The 17708-nt window shown below is 38.2% G+C and overlaps 1 protein-coding gene across 21 annotated transcripts in view; it reads left to right on the top strand.

Annotated features, from left to right (window-relative positions):
- The window catches only part of PSD3 (pleckstrin and Sec7 domain containing 3), a 785560-nt gene that overhangs the window by 294412 nt on the left and 473440 nt on the right, over nucleotides 1-17708 (top strand). The window lies entirely within an intron of this gene.

Below are 17708 nucleotides of genomic sequence, written 5' to 3'. Positions count from 1 at the left end.
TTGGTCATCTTCTTCAATACTACTTTGGCTATTCGGGTCTTTTGTGGTTCCTTACAAATTTTAGGATTACTTGTTCTAGCTTTCAGAAGAATGCTGGTGCAGTTTTGATTGGGATTGCGTTGAATGTGTAGATTGCTTTCGGTAGTATTAACACTTTAACAATATTTATTCTTCCAATCCATGAGCATGAAATGTTTTTCCATTTCTTTGTATCTTCTTCAATTTCCTTCGTAAGCTTTCTATAGTTTTCACATACAGGACTTTTACATCTTTGGTTAGATTTATTCCTAGGTATTTTATGATTCTTGGTGCAATTGTGAATGGGATCAGATTCTTTATTTCTTTCTGTTGCTTCATTATTGGTGTATAAAAATGCAACCGATTTCTGTACATTCATTTTGTACCCTGCAAATTTGCTGAATTCATGTATCAGTTCTAGCAGACTTTTGGTGGAGTCTGCCGGGTTTTCCATGTATAATATCATGTCATCTGCAAAAAGTGAAAACTTGACTTCATCTTTAACAGTTTTGATGCCTTTGATTTCATTTTGTTGTTTGATTGCTGAGGCTAGGACTTCCAACACTATGTTAAACAACACTGGCGAAAGTGGACATCCCTGTCGTGTTCCTGATCTCAGGGGGAAAGCTCTCAGTTTTTCCCCATTGAGGATGATATTAGCTGTGGGCCTTTCATAAATGGCTTTTATGATGTTTAAGTATCCTTCTATCCCTACTTTCTTAAGGGTTTTTGTTAAGAAAGGATGCTGTATTTTGTCTAATGCATTTTCTGTATCTATTGACAGGATCATATGGTTCTTATGTTTTCTTTTATTAATGTGATGTATCACATTGATTGATTGGCAAATATTGAACTAGCCCTGTAGCCCAGGAATGAATCCCACTTGATCTTGGTGAACAATTCTTTTTGTATGCTGTGAATTTGATTTGCTAGTATCGTGTTGAGAATTTTTGCATCCATATTCATCAGGGATATTGGCCTGTAGTTCTCTTTTTTTGCTGGGTCTCTGTCAGGTTTAGGAATCAAAGTAATGCTGGCTTCATAGAATGAGTCTGGAAGTTTTCCTTCCCTTTCTATTTTTTGGAACAGCTTGAGAAGGATAGGTATTATCTCTGCTTTAAATGTCTGGTAGAATTCCTCAGGGAAGCCATCTGATCCTGGACTCTTAATTGTTGGGAGATTTTTGATAACTGATTCAATTTCTTCACTAGTTATGGGTTTGTTCAAATTTTCTATTTCTTCCTATTTGAGTTTTGGAAGTGTGTGGGAGTTTAGGAATTTGTCCATTTCTTCCAGGTTGTCCATTTTGTTGGCATACAATTTTTCATAGTATTCCCTGATAATTTCTTGTATTTCTGAGGGATTGGTTGTAATAATTCCATTTTCCTTCATGATTTTATCTATTTGGGTCCTCTCTCTTTTCTTTTTGAGAAGCCTGGCTAGAGGTTTATCAATTTTTTTTTTTCCAAAAAACCAACCCGTGGTTTCATTGATCTGCTCCACTGTTTTTTTTTTTTTTTTTTTTTTGTATTCTATATTGTTTATTTCTGCTCTGATCTTTATTATTTCTCTTCTTTTGCTGGGTTTGGGGTGTCTTTGCTGTTCTGCTTCTAGTTCCTTTAGGTGTGCTGTTAGATTTTGTATTTGCGATTTTTCTTGTTTCTTGAGGTAGGCCTGGATTGCAGTGTATTCATCTGTTAGGACTGCCTTTGCTGCATCCCAAAGTGTTTGGATTGTTGTATTTTCATTTTCATTTGTTTCCATATATTATTTGATTTCTTCTCTAATTGCCTGGTTGACCCATTCAGTAACCTCCATGCTTTTGGAGGTTTTCCAGAATTTTTCCTGTGGTTGATTTCAAGTTCCATAGCATTGTGATCTGAAAGTGTGCATGGTATGATTTCAATTCTTGTGTACTTATTGAGGGCTGTTTTGTGACCCTGTGTGTAATCTATCTTGGAGAATGTTCCATGTGCACTTGAGAAGAAAGTATATTCTGTTCTTTTTGGATGCAGAGTTCTAAATATATCTGTCAAGTCCATCTGATCCAATATATCATTCAGGGCCATTGTTTCTTTGCTGATTCTTTGTTTAGATGATCTATCCATTGCTGTAAGTAGAATATTAATGTCCCCTGTAATTACCACCCTCTTATCCATAAGGTTGCTTATGTTTGTGATTGTTTTATATATTTGGGTCCATCCGAATTTTGTGCATAGACATTTACAATTGTTAGGTCTTACTGATGGATAGACCCTGTAATTATTATATAATACCCTTCTTCATCTCTTGTTACAGCCTTAATTTAAAGTCTAGTTTGTCTGATACAAGTATGGCTACTCCAGCTTTCTTTTGACTTCCAATAGCAAAATAGATAGTTCTCTATCCCCTCACTTTCGATCTGAAGGTGTCCTCAGGTCTAAAATGAGTTTCTTGTAGACAGCAAATAGATGGGTCTTGTTTTTTTTATCCATTCTGATACCCTATGTCTTTTTTTTGGAGCATTGAGTCCATTTACATTCAGTGTTGTTAGTGAAAGATGGGTTTTGAATCATTGGGTTATCTGTAGGTTTCATGCTTGTAGTGATGTCTCTGGTACTTTGTGGTCCTTGCAACATTTCACTCACAGAATCCACCTTAGGATCTCTTGTAGGTCTGGTTTAGTGGTGATGAATTCCTTCAGTGTTTGATTGTTTGGTAAAGTGTTTATGTCTCCTTCTATTCTGAAGGACAGACTTGCTGGATAAAGGATTCTTGGCTGCATATTTTTCCTGTTTATCACCTTGAAGATTTCCTGCCATTCCTTTCTGGCCTGCCAGGTTGCAGTAGATAGGTCTGCTACTACCCTTAGGTGTCTACCTTTGTAAGCTAGGGCCCGTTTATCCCTAGCTGCTTTCAGAATTCTCTCGTTATCCTTGTATTTTGCCAGTTTCACTATGATATGTCGTACAGAAGATCGATTCAAGTTACCTCTGAAGGGAGTTCTCTGTGCCTCTTGGATTTCAATGCCTTTTTCCTTCCCCACATCGGGGAAGTTCTCAGCTATGATTTGTTCAAGTATACCTTCAGCCACTTTCTCTCTTCTTCTGGAATTCCTATGATATGGGTATTGTTCCTTTGATTGCATCACTTAGTTCTCTAATTCTCCCCTCTTACTCCTGGATTTTGTTTATCTCTCTTTTTCTCAGCTTTCTCTTTTTCCATAATTTTATGTTCTAATTCACCTATTCTCTCCTCTGCTTCTTCAATCTGCGCCGTGGTCATCTCCATTTTATTTTGTACCTCATTTATATCATTTTTTTTAACTCATCACGACTATTGTTTAGCCCTTCATCTCTGTAGCAATAGATTCTCTGCTGTTCTCTATGCTTTTTCAAGGCCAGCAATTAATTTTATAACTATTATCCTAAATTCTTGTTCTGTTACATCACTTAAATCGGTTTTGATCAATTCGTTAGCTATTGCTACTGCCTGGAGTTTCTTTTGAAGAGAATTCTTCCATTTCATAATTTTGGCTAGTTTTCTGCCCCTTAGTGCATTTTAGAAGCTTGTTATGTGCTCTGCAGCTGAGAGCACTGCTATATTAAAGGGGGGTTATACACTGTCCAGGGCCTGACCCTTCAGGTGGGGTTTTTTTTGGAGATTGTTACTTGCTCTCTGTTGTTGTGACTTTGGTTATTTTATTACCCTACTTGTAGTGATATTTTGGACCCTCCACCAGATGTGTTTTTATTTGTTGCTTGGAGTAGCCCTGTAAAGGAAAACATAGAGAGAAACAGGAGACAAAAACACACAAACAAATAACACAAACAAGTAAAAAGAAAAAAAACAAAAACTCTAAACAAAAAACCTAGAAACACTGAGTAGAAGTAAAGGACAGGGTGGAAGTGGTGCTGATGGAAGAGTACATACAACTAGAGAAATGACAGGAGTGGAGACAAAGAAAAAATAAACATTAACTAGTCAGAGTGACTAAAAGGATTAATCCAGAGAGAGAGAAAAGAAAATAAAGAAGGAGGTGGGGAAAAAGAAAGGTAGATAAAGTTACCCAGACAGAGAAAGTATATGGCTTGATTATTCCAGGGAGAGAGAAAGGAGTGTAAAGAAGGAGATGTAGAACATGTATCAAGAGAATGGATTAAATATGTCTGTTTAGACAAATCACTAACCAGGGTAACCAGCCTAGGGGAGGGAAGAGATAATGATGAGAAATGGGGCAGAGAATATATCTATATATCCAGAATTGACCTAGAATTAATCCAGACAGTGCTGCATTGCTGCTCTGGGGGAGCTGTCCACAGGGTCTGTCCAGCTCTGTGGGTAACGCAGTTACCCAGTGGGAAGGGGCGTGGTTTGGTGCATTCTGGACCCACCTCTAATATGGGCTCCTGGACTGATCCCTGAGGCCCTGTCTTGTTGGTGGTGATGGTGGGGAAATGGCTATCCCCTAGTCTCTTCCCCATGGACCCGGACCCTGTAGGCTGTGTTTGAGTCGTCCTCACTGTGTCGTGGGCACAGATGGGGTGGTCCTTCTTGCTCCTCCACCTCCCCTGACCCTGCGCTTGGCTAGGATTCAATGTCCCGCTGCGTGCTCTCTGGCACTGGGGAAGCACCTCTTAGTGCTTCCTGATATGTGGTCCCAGCTGGCTTTGTCTGTGCTGCCACACTTCAGTGAGGACCGCCTTCTCCTAGACTGCGTGGCCGACCTTGCCGTCGAGCCCCAGGGGTGGCAGATGCAGGCAGGCCTAGTGTCTTTCCACAGCCCTCCAGGGAGGGGACCACTTTCTCCAACTGCGGACTGCACCCCTGACCTACCACCTAACCCACTCCTGGCTCCCCTCCCCAGGTACACAAACAGGGAGCCGGCCCCTGTCCGAAGAAAACCCCATAGTTACAGATAGGATCCCTCTCAGTCCAAGTCTGAGGTCTTTCTCCTGTCCAGATATAGTCCTACACTTGCCTAGCCCCTCTTTCGCTTCCCTTTGTCTCTTCGCAGAAGGGCATTCCTCCCCCCCCCCCCCCCCCCATGCCTACATGGCCTGTTTTATCTCCCCCAGTTCGCAATCACTCTCCTATCTTTTTTCCAGTTGATCCGTTTTCTTCCTGGTAGTTTCAGTCTCTTTTCCTCCCAGACTCTGGGGCTCAAGGTCCTTTGGCTTAGCACTTCTTTGTTTGAGAGACGCGGGAGATATGGATCCCCCTACTTCTCCATCATGTTCTTAGTGGTCTGTTTTGGGTTGGCAAAGTGGGCGAGAAAGTGACTGTAAACTTTCTCTTTTGCTAGGGTTTTGGTATATGGTATATGATAGTTCAGTGCTTCCATTTTATCCCAGCTTGGTCCATATATTGTGCACACAGAACTGTATATTGGTATCCTTACCTACTAATTTTGCATAGGAGACCCATTTTTTTTTTTTTGAACCAGTGCTCATTGCATTTTTTTTTTAAGCAGCTATTGAGAAGCTGAGGAGCAGAATTTGACTTTTTTTGAGAGTGGATATGATCAACTTTAGAACAGTACATCTCAATTGGAAAAGAGAGCTTTTTTTTTTTAATTGAAGTATAGTTGACACATAATGTCGCAATTAGTCTCAGATGTACAACATAGTGATTTAGAAAAGAGCTTTTATCTCAGTAAACTTAAGGTACCAAATGTAATTGAGGTCAAACTTTTTTCATTTATTAGCCATTAAGAATTCATTTTTAAGGATTTTCCTTTTCATGTGTTTTATATTAGAGATTTAGTCTTTTCTTGACATACACAACTCTTTGAGAGCTGTTAGTATGTTTTACAGTAAATTTAGGTCCTTGAGATGGATCCCTAAACAAAATTTTTTATTGTCAGGTGAACAGACTGCTTTACAAGGTATGCCTTTAGCAGTATCCCCCTTTATCTTCTTTAAATCAACCATCTAATCTTAAGTTTCCTTTTGTTTTTAGGTGAAAGGTATCTTTTCCCTTTTATTTTATGAAGCAGAGGTCATATATTGGCATCTTTCACTCATGTTTTATTTAGCTTAGCCAATGTTTTATTTAAAAATTGAGCTAACTTTTAAAAATTGGGAGATTTCATATAAAAACCCAGATTTCAACCTTCTGTTAAAAATCTGAGAGTGCAACACTGAGTGGGCACTGATGCTAAATAGCAGCTGGTGCTTTTTGGAGCTCAGGTTTGCCAGTTACCACCCCTCCTGTGTTGTCTCCTGCTTTGCCTGCTTTACATTTGTTACCTCCTGAAACTTGTAGGCATTTTGGGCTTATGGTCTCTGCTTCAAAATGATACTAGTGTAAGACTTTACATGTTCAGCCATGTTTTGCGATAATGATTCATTATGTCATATATTGCAACCCTGACTAACATCCAAAGGTGCATATAGTATGAAGTTTATGCACAGGAGTTTTCCAAGGCCTTAAGAGACATAGCAGTTTTTTCTTCTTTCTCATAAAGAGAGAGAGAGCACCCCAAAATGTGTAAGTTTCAGGAGGGATAAAACTGGATCCACCCCTGCGGAGAATCACCTATAGACCTTTTAAAAAGAGTAAAGATTCCTGCGCCACACCTTCTCCAGGCATATGCAATCAGAGTCTGTGGGCAAGGGACTCAGGCATATCTAAATTTTTAAGTAGCTCCTCTGGTGATAATTATGATACATGCACAGGCTTAAGAACTACTTTATTAAAAGTATTAATTCAAAGGGATACATGCATCCCTATGTTTATAGCAGCATTATCTATGATAGCCAAATTATGAAATAGCCCAAGTGTTCATTGAGTCATAAATGGATAAAGAAGATTTTGTGTGTGTACACACACACACACACACACATATATATTGGAATATTACTCAACCTTAAAAAAGATTGAAATCTTGCTATTTGCAATGTCATAAGTGGAGCTGGAGAGTATTATGGTAAGTGAAATAAGTCAGTTGGAGAAAGACAAGTACCATATGATTTCACTCATATGTGGAATTTAAGAAACAAAACAAATGAGCAAAGGTAAAAAAAGAAAGAAAGAAAGAAAGAAAGAAAGAAAGAAAGAAAGAAAGAAAGAAAGAAAGAAAGAAAAGAAAAGAAAGAAAGAAAGAAAGAAAGAAAGAAAGAAAGAAAGAAAGAAAGAAAGAAAGAAAGGCAAACCAAGAAACAGACTCTTAACTATAGAGAACAAACCGATGGTCACCAGAGGGGAGGAGGGGGTGGGTGGGTGAAATAGATGATGGGGATCGAGGAGTGCACTTGTGATGAACACCAGGTGTTGTATAGAAGTTTTGAATCACTGTATTGTACACCTGAAATTAATTACATTGTATGATAACTGGAATTTAAATAAAAACTTAAAAGAATTACTATATTTAAAAAAGTAATTACTTGAGCTATATTAAACCATTTTAATACTAAAAGGATTTGTTAATATATTTGAACTATGGCAGTGGATTTGTTTTACAGACATTCAAAACTGAAGGGCTTAGGAACCGGAGCCACTTTGAAGACCAGTCAGACAAATGAGAGGACATCTAGGAAACTAAAATGTAATGTCAATAGGAAAATGTGATTTGACTGTAAAAAAAAAAAGTATGCTTTAATTTTTAAGGAATTCTTGAAGAACTTTTCTTATATCTGTGGTAATTGTCCATTCATGTGTAATTGCATCAGCAGTTTTTGTTTTGCTAGTATTTATGTGAATATTTGCTTTGGGAAGCATTATTATGTAGATGGAATCAGGTAGAGATTCTGAGTTACTATAATCTAAGATGGTAGCAGAAAGGGAAATAATATTGCAGCCTGATAAAACTGCCTCTATTCTTATTGCTTGAAGAGTTTGAATGGTTATATTTTAAAGCAGTGGTTTTGGAAATTTGTGGGGATGTTTTTAATTGTCAGAGTAATTGGGGATGCAGATTGGCTACTGGCCTTTAATGGGTAAGACTACAGGCATCTTGTAGTGCATGAGATAGTACTGCACAAGGAAGAATTGTTCCACATGCTACATGACTTTGAGTGTCCTACTGACATTCATGTAGGCAGAAAAACATGTTTCTAATGATCTGGACTTAAGATATTTAAACAAAATGTTTTTTGCATTGTTTTAAATTTTGGGGGACTATAACTACCATGTGAACTAAGGGAAGATTTTACTTTGTTTAGTTTGGAAATTTACTAAAAATTGTTCATTATTTCAAATTGTTCATTATTTCATGTCTGACAAGACTGCTATTCAGTCATCAGTTCAATACTCCCATTAGTCTATACTCAAGCTTTGCTTTCAGGGTGATTCTATGTTTAGGTACAGGCAAGCATCTGACTAACCTAAGCATTTACATAATGAAAATCAATTTTTTGTATTGCATTTAGTAAATTGCTGAATGTGTCACATTCCATAAATTATATTGATTATTTTGAATTTTATATTTAGGCAGGTTATATTTTTGAATTTCACTTCAAGATAATAAAGGAGGTACTGTAAATTATGTTATAAAAAGGTACTTTTGCTTTTAAAAAGTTGAGAATTGCTATTTTATTTATTTTTTTGAAAATTGGTATTTAAAAACAGTGATTCTTAAGCATAGCAGATTGACCTGTGGAAGTTTTGAAAGTGATCATTGTGAACCTCCCCTACAAATACTAATTTAATAGTTGTCTAGAAATTCTAGGAACTCTACAAACCTTTTCTGCTTCACGACATACTTAGATTATATTCTTTGTATTACACACCTAGAGTGAATGAAGGCAGCTGCTTCAGGCGTCAGGTGACAATTTCTGGGGATTCTGGTGGCCCCAGTTTTGTCCAGCCCTGTCCTGCCATGCTAGCAGAGATGTATTGACAGCTTGGATGCTTGGAATGCTCCTTGAAAACTCAAATTCTATCTTTTATAACTGCATACATATATCAAATATCACCTTGTACTCATTAAAATCTTACCATTTTACTTCTCAGTTATATCTCAATAAAGCTGAAAAAACAATTTGGGGCTCTTGAATTTCACCCCAGTAATTCTTTTAAATTAAATTAAATTAAATTAAATTAAATTAAATTAAATTAAATTAGATTAAATTAGATTTAATATGATTTAATTTATTTACGATTTATTTTTTATTTACATCCAAGTTAGTTAGCATAACTGGAATAATGATTTAAGGAGAAGTTTCCAGTGATTCATTCCCTATAACACCCAGTGCTCATCCCAACAAGTGTCGTCTTTAATGCCCCTTACCCATTTAGCCCATCCCCCCCCCAACCCCTCCAGCAACCCTCAGTTTTTTCTGTCTTTAAAAGTTTCTTATGTTTTGTCCCCCTCCTTGTTTTTATATTATTTTTGCTTCCTTTCCCTTATGTTCATCTGTTTTGTCTCTTAAAGTCCTCATATGAGTGAAGTTATATGATATTTGTCTTTCTCTGATTGACTGATTTCGTTTAGCATAATACTCTCTGGTTCCATCCATGTAGTTGCAAATGACAAGATTTCATTCTTTTTGATTGTAGAGTAGTATTGTATATATATACACCACATCTTTATCCATTCATCTGTCGATGGACATTTTGGCTCTTTCCATACTTTGGCTATTGTTGATAGTGCTTTAATAAACATTGGGGTGCATGTGCCCCTTCGAAACAGCACACCTGTATCCCTTGGATAAGTACCTAGTAGTGCAGTTGCTGGGTCATAGAGTAATTCTATTTTTAATTTTTTGAGGAACCTCCATACTGTTTTCCAGAGTGGCTGCACCAGTTTGCATTCCCACCAGAAGTGCAAAAGAGATCCTCTTTCTCCGCATCCTTGCCAACATCTGTTGTTGCCTGAGTTGTTAATTTTAGCTATTCTCACTGGTGTGAGGTGGTACCTCATTGTGCTTTTAATTTGTATTTCCCTGATGATGAGTGATGTTGAGCATTTTTTCATGTGTCTGTGAGCCATTTGGATGTCTTCTTTGAGAAGTGTCTATTCATACTTTTGCCCATTTCTTCACTGGATTATTTGTTTTTTGGGTGTTGAGTGTGATAAGTTCTTTATAGGTTTTTGGATACTCACCCTTTATCTGATATGTCATTTGCAAATGTCTTCTCCCATTCCATCAGTTGCCTTTAGTTTTGCTCATTGTTTCCTTCATTGCTCAGAAGAAGCTTTTTGTTTTCATGAGGTCCCAGTAGTTCATTTTTGCTTTTGTTTCCCTTGCCTCCAGAAACACATTGAGTAAGAAGTTGCTGCGGTTGAGGTCAGAGAGGTTTTGCCTGCTTTTTCCTTTAGGATTTTGATGATGTCCTGTCTTATGTTTAGGTCTTTTATCCATTTTGAGTTTATTTTTGTGTATAGGGTAAGAAGGTGGTCCAGATTCATTTTTCTGCATGTCACTCTACAGTTTTCCAAGCACCATTTGCTGAAGAGATTGTCTTTATTCCATTGGATATTCTTTCCTGCTTTCTCAAAGATTAGTTGGCCATACATTTGTTGGTCCATTTCGGGGTTCTCTATTCTGTTCCTTTGACCAGACTGTCTGTTTCTGTGCCAGTACCATATTGTCTTGATAATTACAGCTTTGTAATATATCTTGAAGTCTGGGATTGTGATGCCTCCAGCTTTGGTTTTCTTTTTCAAGATTGCTCTGGCTATTCAGAGGCTTTTCTGGTTCCATACAATTTTTAGGATTTTTTGTTCTAGCTCTGTGAAGAATGCTGGTGTTATTTTGATAGGGATTGCATTGAATATGTAGATTGCGTTGGGTAGTATTGACATTTTAACAATATTTGTTCTTCCAACCCATGAGCATGGGATATTTTTCTGTGTGTGTGTGTGTGTGTGTGTGTGTGTGTGTGTGTGCGCGCGCATGCGTGCATGTATCTTCTTCATTTTCTTTCATAAGCTTTCTATAGTTTTCACTGTATAGATTTTTCACCTCTTTGGTTATGTTTATTCTCAGGTATTTTATGGTTTTTGGTGCAATTGTAAATGGGATCGATTCCTTGATTTCTCTTTCTGTTGCTTCATTATTGGTGTATAGGAATGCAACCGATTTCTGTGCATTGATTTTATATCCTGCGACTTTGCTGAATTCATGGATCACTTCTAGTAGTTTTTTAGTGGAATCTTTTGGGTTTTCCATATAGAGTATCATGTCACCTGCGAAGAGTGAAGGTTTGACCTCCTCCTGGCTGATTTGGATGCCTTTTATTCCTTTGTGTTATCTGATTGCCAAGGCTAGGATTTCCAATATTATGTTGAATAACAGTGGCAAGAGTGGACAACCCTGTCATGTTCCTGATTTTAGAGGGAAAGCTCTCAGTTTTTCCCTATTGAGGATGATATTAGTGGTGGGTCTTTAATATATGACTTTTATGATCTTTAGGTATTATCCTTCCATCCCTACATTCTTGAGGGTTTTTATTAGGGAAGAATACATTTTGTCAGATGCTTTCTCTGCATCTATTGAGAGGATCATGTGATTCTTGTCCTTTCTTTCATTGACGTGATGAATCATATTGATTCTTTTGTGGATATTGAGCCAGCCTGCATCCCATGTTAAATCCCACTTGGTCGTGGTGAATAATTCTTTTAATGTATTGTTGGATCCAGTTGGCTAGTATCTTGTTCAGGAGTTTTGCATCCATGTTCATCAGGGAAATTGGTCTGTAGTTCTCTTTTAGTGGGGTCTTGGTTTTGGAATCAAGCCAATGCTGGCTTCATAGAAAGAGTTTGGAAGTTTTCCTTCCATTTCTATGCTTTGGAACAGCTTCAAAAGAATAGGTGTTAACTCTTGTTTAAATGTTTGGTAGAAATTCCCCTGGAAAGCCATTCAGCCCTGGACTCTTGTTTTTTGGGAGATTTTTGATTACTAATTAGATTTATTTAGTAGTTATGGGTCTGTTCAAATTTTCTAATTCTTCCTATTTCAGTTTTGGTAGTTTATAGGTTTCTAGGAATTTGTCCATTTCTTCCAGATTGCCCAATTTATTTGTGTATAATTGCTCATAATACTCTCTTATTATTGTAAGAGAATTAATATTTTACTGTATGGTATTTGCATTGTTGGTTCCAATATCTCTTCCTTCTTTCTTGGTTTTATTTATTTTTTTAATTTTTTAAAATATTTATTTATTTTTGAGAGACAGAAACAGAGTGTGAGCAGGGGAGGGTAAGAGAGAGAGGGAGACACAGAATCTGAAGCAGGCTCCAGGCTCTGAGCTGTCAGCCCAGAGCCCGATGCGGGGCTAAAACTCACGAACCATGAGATCATGACCTGAACTGAAGTCGGAGGCTTAATCGACTGAGCCACCCAGGGGCCCATTCTAGGTTTTATTTACTTGGGTCCTTTCCTTTTTCTTTTCTTTTTCTTTTTCTTTTTCTTTTCTTTTCTTTTCTTTTCTTTTCTTTTCTTTTCTTTTCCTTTTTTCTCTTCTTTTTTTCTTTTCAGTTTTTTAAAATGTTTATTTTATTTTTTTTTTAATTTTTTTTCAACGTTTATTTATTTTTGGGACAGAGAGAGACAGAGCATGAACGGGGGAGGGGCAGAGAGAGAGGGAGACACAGAATCGGAAACAGGCTCCAGGCTCTGAGCCATCAGCCCAGAGCCCGACGCGGGGCTCGAACTCACAGACCGCGAGATCGTGACCTGGCTGAAGTCGGACGCTTAACTGACTGCGCCACCCAGGCGCCCCTAAAATGTTTATTTTTGAGAGCGAGATAAACAGAGCACAAGCGTAGGAGGGGCAGAGAGAAAGGGAGACACAGAATCTGAAGCAGGCTCAAGGCTCTGAGCTGTCAGCACAGAGCCTGACATGGGCTTGAACTCATGGACCACAAGATCATGACCTGAGCTGAAGTCAGACGCTTAGTGATTGAAACATCCAGGCACCCTTTTCCTTTTTCTTTTTGATCACACTGGCTAGGGGTTCATCAATTTTGTTAATTCTTTCAAAGAACCAGCTCCTGGTTTCATTGATCTGTTCTACTGTTCTTTTGGTTTCGATAGCATTGATTTCTGCTCTTATCTTTATTATTTCCTGTCTTCTGCTGGTTTTGGTTTTTATTTGCTTTTGTTTTCCAGCTCTTTAAGTTGTAAGGTTATATTGTGTATCTGAGACCTTTCTTCCTTCTTTAGGAGGCCTGGATTGCTATATACTTCCTTCTTATGACTGCTTTTGCTGTGTCCCAGAGGTTTTGAGCTATAGTGTTATCATTTTCATTGGCTTCCATGTACTTTTAATTTCTTCTTTAACTTCTTGCTTAGCCTATTCATTCTTTAGTAGGATGATCTTTAGTGTCTAAGTATTTGTTGTGTTTCCAAATTGTTTCCTGTGGTTGAGTTTGAGTTTCATAGTGTTGTGGTCTGAAAATAATGCACGATATAATCTCTATCTTTTTGAACTTGTTGAGGGCTGATTTGTGTCCAAGTATGTGGTCTATTCTGGAGAATGTTCCATGTGCACTGGAGAAGAATGTGTATTCTCCTTTAGGATGAAATGTTCTGAATATATCTGTTAAGTCTATCTGGTCCAGTGTGTCATTCAAAGCCATTGTTTCCTTGTTGATTTTCTGTTTAGATGATCTGTCCATTTCTAAGTGGGGTCTTGAAGTCCCCTACTATTATGGTATTATTATCAATGAGTTTCTTTATGTTTGTGATTTATTGATTTATATATTTGGGTGATTCCACGTTTGGAGTATAAATGTTTACAGTTTTTAGCTCTTGGTGGACAGACCCCTTAATTATGATATACCCTTCTTCATGCCTTGTTACAGTCTTTATTTTAAAATCTAGATTGATATAAGTATGGCTACTCTGGCTTTCTTTTTCCGACCTTACTTTCAATGTGAAGTTGTCTTTACGTCTAAAATGGGTCTCTTGTAAACAGCGTATTTCTGGATCTTGTTTTCTTATCCATTCTGTTACCCTATGTCTTTTGATTCAAGCATTTAGTCCATTGACATTTAGAGTGAGTACTGAAAGATACGAATTTATTGCCATTATGTTGCCTATAGAGTTGGAGTTTCTGGTTGTGTTCTCCTTTCTAGTCTTTGTGGCTTTTGGTTGTTGTTGTTGTTGTTTTTTCCCCATCTTTTCTCTCCTCAGTGATACCCCCTTAAAATTTCTTGTAGGGCTGGTTTAATGGTCACAAACTCCTTTTGTTTTTGTTTGTCTGGAAAACTTTTTACCTCTCCTTCTATTTTGAATGACAGCCTTGCTAGATAAAGAATTCTTGGTTGTATATTTTTCCGATCCAGCATATTGAATATATCCTTCCAGTCCTTTTTGGCTTGCCACGTTTCTTTGGATATGTCTGCTGTGAACCTGATCTGTCCTCCCTTGTAGGTTAAGGCCTTTTTTTTTTCCTTGCTGCTTTCATGACTCTTTCCTTGCCTGAGTATTTTGTGAATTTGACTATGATATGCCTTGTTTACGATCAGTTTTGTTGAATCTAATGGGAATTCTCTGTGCTTTATGGATTTTGATGTCTGTGTCTTTTCCCAGGTGAGGAATGTTTTCTGTTATGATTTGCCCACAGAAACCTTCTACCCCCTTTTCTCTTCATCTTCTGGGACCCCTATGATTCAGATGTTATTCCTTTTTAATGAGTCACTGTGTTCTCTAATTATTAAATTAAATTGTGTTCTTTTGCCTTAGTTTCCCTCTTTTTTCTGCTTCTTTATTCTCCATAAGTTTTTCCTCTATATCGCTGACTTGCTGCTCTGCTTCATCCATCTGTGCTGCTGTGGCATTCATTTGAGATTGCATCTGGTGCAGACATCTTGCTCGTATCTGTGTTGATTAAGTCCTTGGTTGTCATTTTTTCCTGTTCTTTCTTTTGGGGTGAATTCCTTTGTTTCATCATTTTGAGGGAAGAAAAATAATTAATAAAATAAAAAATAAATAAAAATTAAAAAATTAAAAGCAATGAAAATAATCAAATAAAGGATGCTTGATTCTAGGTGTGTTTTGGTCTTATTGTTGAAAGAAGCTTGGTAGAACAGAGAAAAAGGAAGGAAAAGAAAGAAAAAAGAAAAAAAACAGCAAAATGTTTGAAAATTAAAAAAGTGAATACAAGAAAATAGAATAAAATGAAATGATGAAAGTAAAATAGACTTTTAAAAATTTACAAAAAATAAAACATAGTAGGAAAAAACTAAAGGAAAATCTTTTTCATAAAAACAAAAGTAAAAATAAATTTTTTGAAAGTAAAATAGAATTTAAAGCATTTACAAAATTAAAAACTACAGTAGAAAAATTAAAGAAAAATCTTTTTTATAAAAACCAAAATAAAAATATTTTCTCTGTCGGTATTCAAGAATAAGAGAAGAAAAAAAAATTGAATAGGTGACCAGGGAACAGAATGAACTATGATTGAAATTATATCCAGTTTACCCTAGATGTCAAACTATGAAGCACTTTATAGTCCATAAACTAAGCAGGCAGATAGACTTGTCTTGTTCCTCAAGGGGGTGATTGGCCCAGCTGAATGGGGCTTGGCATAATGATTCCGTTCTCCACCAGATGGTGCTGCTTAGTTTACTGGGGTGGATAGTTGTGTGTATGTGCATGCGCAGGAGGGATGAAAATTGTGTTACTCAGCTACCCAGTATCTAGTATCAGAACTCTCTACTCTCCCGCTGACAGTTAAGCACCCCTCCTTTGTCTCTGGCTTCTGTCCACTCCCCACTTCTAAATTGTCCATGAACTAGCCTTCAACCTGCCAAGCGGCACCTCCCTCCTGGGTTTTATCTCAAATGGGGTGTGTTTCTGAACCTCACATTTCTGAGGGCCTTGCGGCTTTGGCCCACTCAGACCCTCTAGGGGTCTTGCTGAGCAATGGCCAGGTGTCAGCCCACCTGCAGGAATGTTCAAGAGACTGTATGCTGCCAATGCCCAGAGTCTGCGGCTGGGTGCCAGCCTGTCCCTGAAAAAGTTTGTATGATTGTGTAGCAGCAGCGTTTTAGGGATTACAGTAAATCACAACACATTGGTGCCAGGCTTCACCCTTAATGTCCTTGTTCCAACACCTGCAAACATAGCTGTACTCTGGGGTCTACTGGGACCTTTCCTGTGGGGAGGCTGCACAGCCTCTACCAAGTGTCCTCGCAGCAGGGGAACTGCCTCTCCCTGTGTGGCCCAAGGACCCCTGTGACCTCACTGTCTGCTCCTGAGGATTCGCCCTTCCCACCAGAGCTCCACCAGCTATCGAGCTGGGGGGTTTCAGACTCTGCACTCCCCTATTTATAGAGTCATTAATGGCATTTAATTCCTCTCCTTTCTCCCTTTCTTATTCGGTCCCTTGTGGGTGTTTTCTCTCTCTTTCTCTCCAGCTGCTTTCGGGGGGAGTGCTTTTCCTGTTCTTTCCCCCGTGTCTCCGTCCTCTCTCTGCAAGTAAAAACAGCTCCCTATTCTCCGTGGCTTCTCTCTCCTCCAGTTCATTTCTCCATACCGCGTACCTGCCAAGTTTTGTGGTTCAAGTTGTGCCAATTGTTGTGTTAATCCTCAAATCAGTTTTCTAGGTGTGCAAGATGGCTTGATGTTGACCTAGCTGCAATTCAGGGATGAGAGAGGCAAAAAAAAAACTTCAGTGCAGTTTTGCCATCTTGGCCCCTCCCTTCTACCCCAGTAATTCTGATTTTGGTGTGTGATCTTTAAATCTAGTACTCTAATGAATGCCCTGGATGATTCAGATCCAGGTAGTAGTACTTGGATTGAACTGTGAACAGTCCTACTCTTGAGGGATAAGTGCAATAACTGTGTAGCATCTGACAAAGAGAATAAGGGAAGGTTATGCTCCTTTCTAAGGGTGTGGGAGGTCATGTTAAGAGATTGCTGAGATAAAGTGGAGATATGAAGCTCCTGCTTAGTTGGATTTGTTGTATCACAGAGAGCAATTGCCTTGCTGGAAATGGCAGAGCAAACAGTACTGAGGAACAAAAGCCCGGGAAGAGCTCATCTTGCTCCTTGTACATGAATTTAAACTGTGAGGGATTATGTCCTAAGAAGCTGAGCAGATTTATAGATAAAATACAGATCTACTCTAGATAATCTTGGAAAAACATGATGAAAGAGGTAAGTGCTAAAAGGCTTTGAGAGGCAAAACCTCTTTTTTTTAGAAAGAATAAAGGGAATTGTCGAGACTCTTGAGTTCCAGGGTAACATTCAGTGGAAGTTTAGAGTATTTTAAAAGCATTGGGGGAGTGGAGAGTTCTCCCTGGGTATGAGCTGGTGGTGAGAGCTAACTGATGGACGGTGGAATCCAGATCTAAGGCGAATCTGAGGCAGAATACCTTCCAGGCAGAAGATGCCCAGCAGGGTGGGGAGACAGACTGAGGGTGGAAAGATTTTGACAGGTTAGTGGAACTGAAAGTTGTCTGGAGTGGCTAGAAACCCACATGTTATTAACATTAACCTCCCTAAATAGATGTTATTGGAACACTGTTGGAGAAATGCTGATGTACTGGAAATAGGCCTGGGCAAAGAATCAAGAAGCCTGGATTTTTGTTTGCATCAGGTATAAGATGCCAAAAACTTCCTTCAAGGCAAGTAAAAGCATTCCTGAGAGTATTTACCCTTTCAACATACAATAAATATGTATAGTTGCTAAGCTAGAGATATAGAAATAAAGCCTACAGTCTGACTGAAGTCTGGTTGGGGAAACAGACAAATAATATGATGATTCTAACACACTGTGATACCTGCTATAGTAGAAGTAAGAACAGGAAGTTT

This window comes from Felis catus, chromosome B1, assembly GCF_018350175.1.
Source record: "Felis catus isolate Fca126 chromosome B1, F.catus_Fca126_mat1.0, whole genome shotgun sequence".
Taxonomy (NCBI): Eukaryota; Metazoa; Chordata; class Mammalia; order Carnivora; family Felidae; genus Felis; species Felis catus.
Note: the sequence above shows the minus strand (reverse complement) of the source record. Positions and strands in the feature narration are given on the sequence as shown.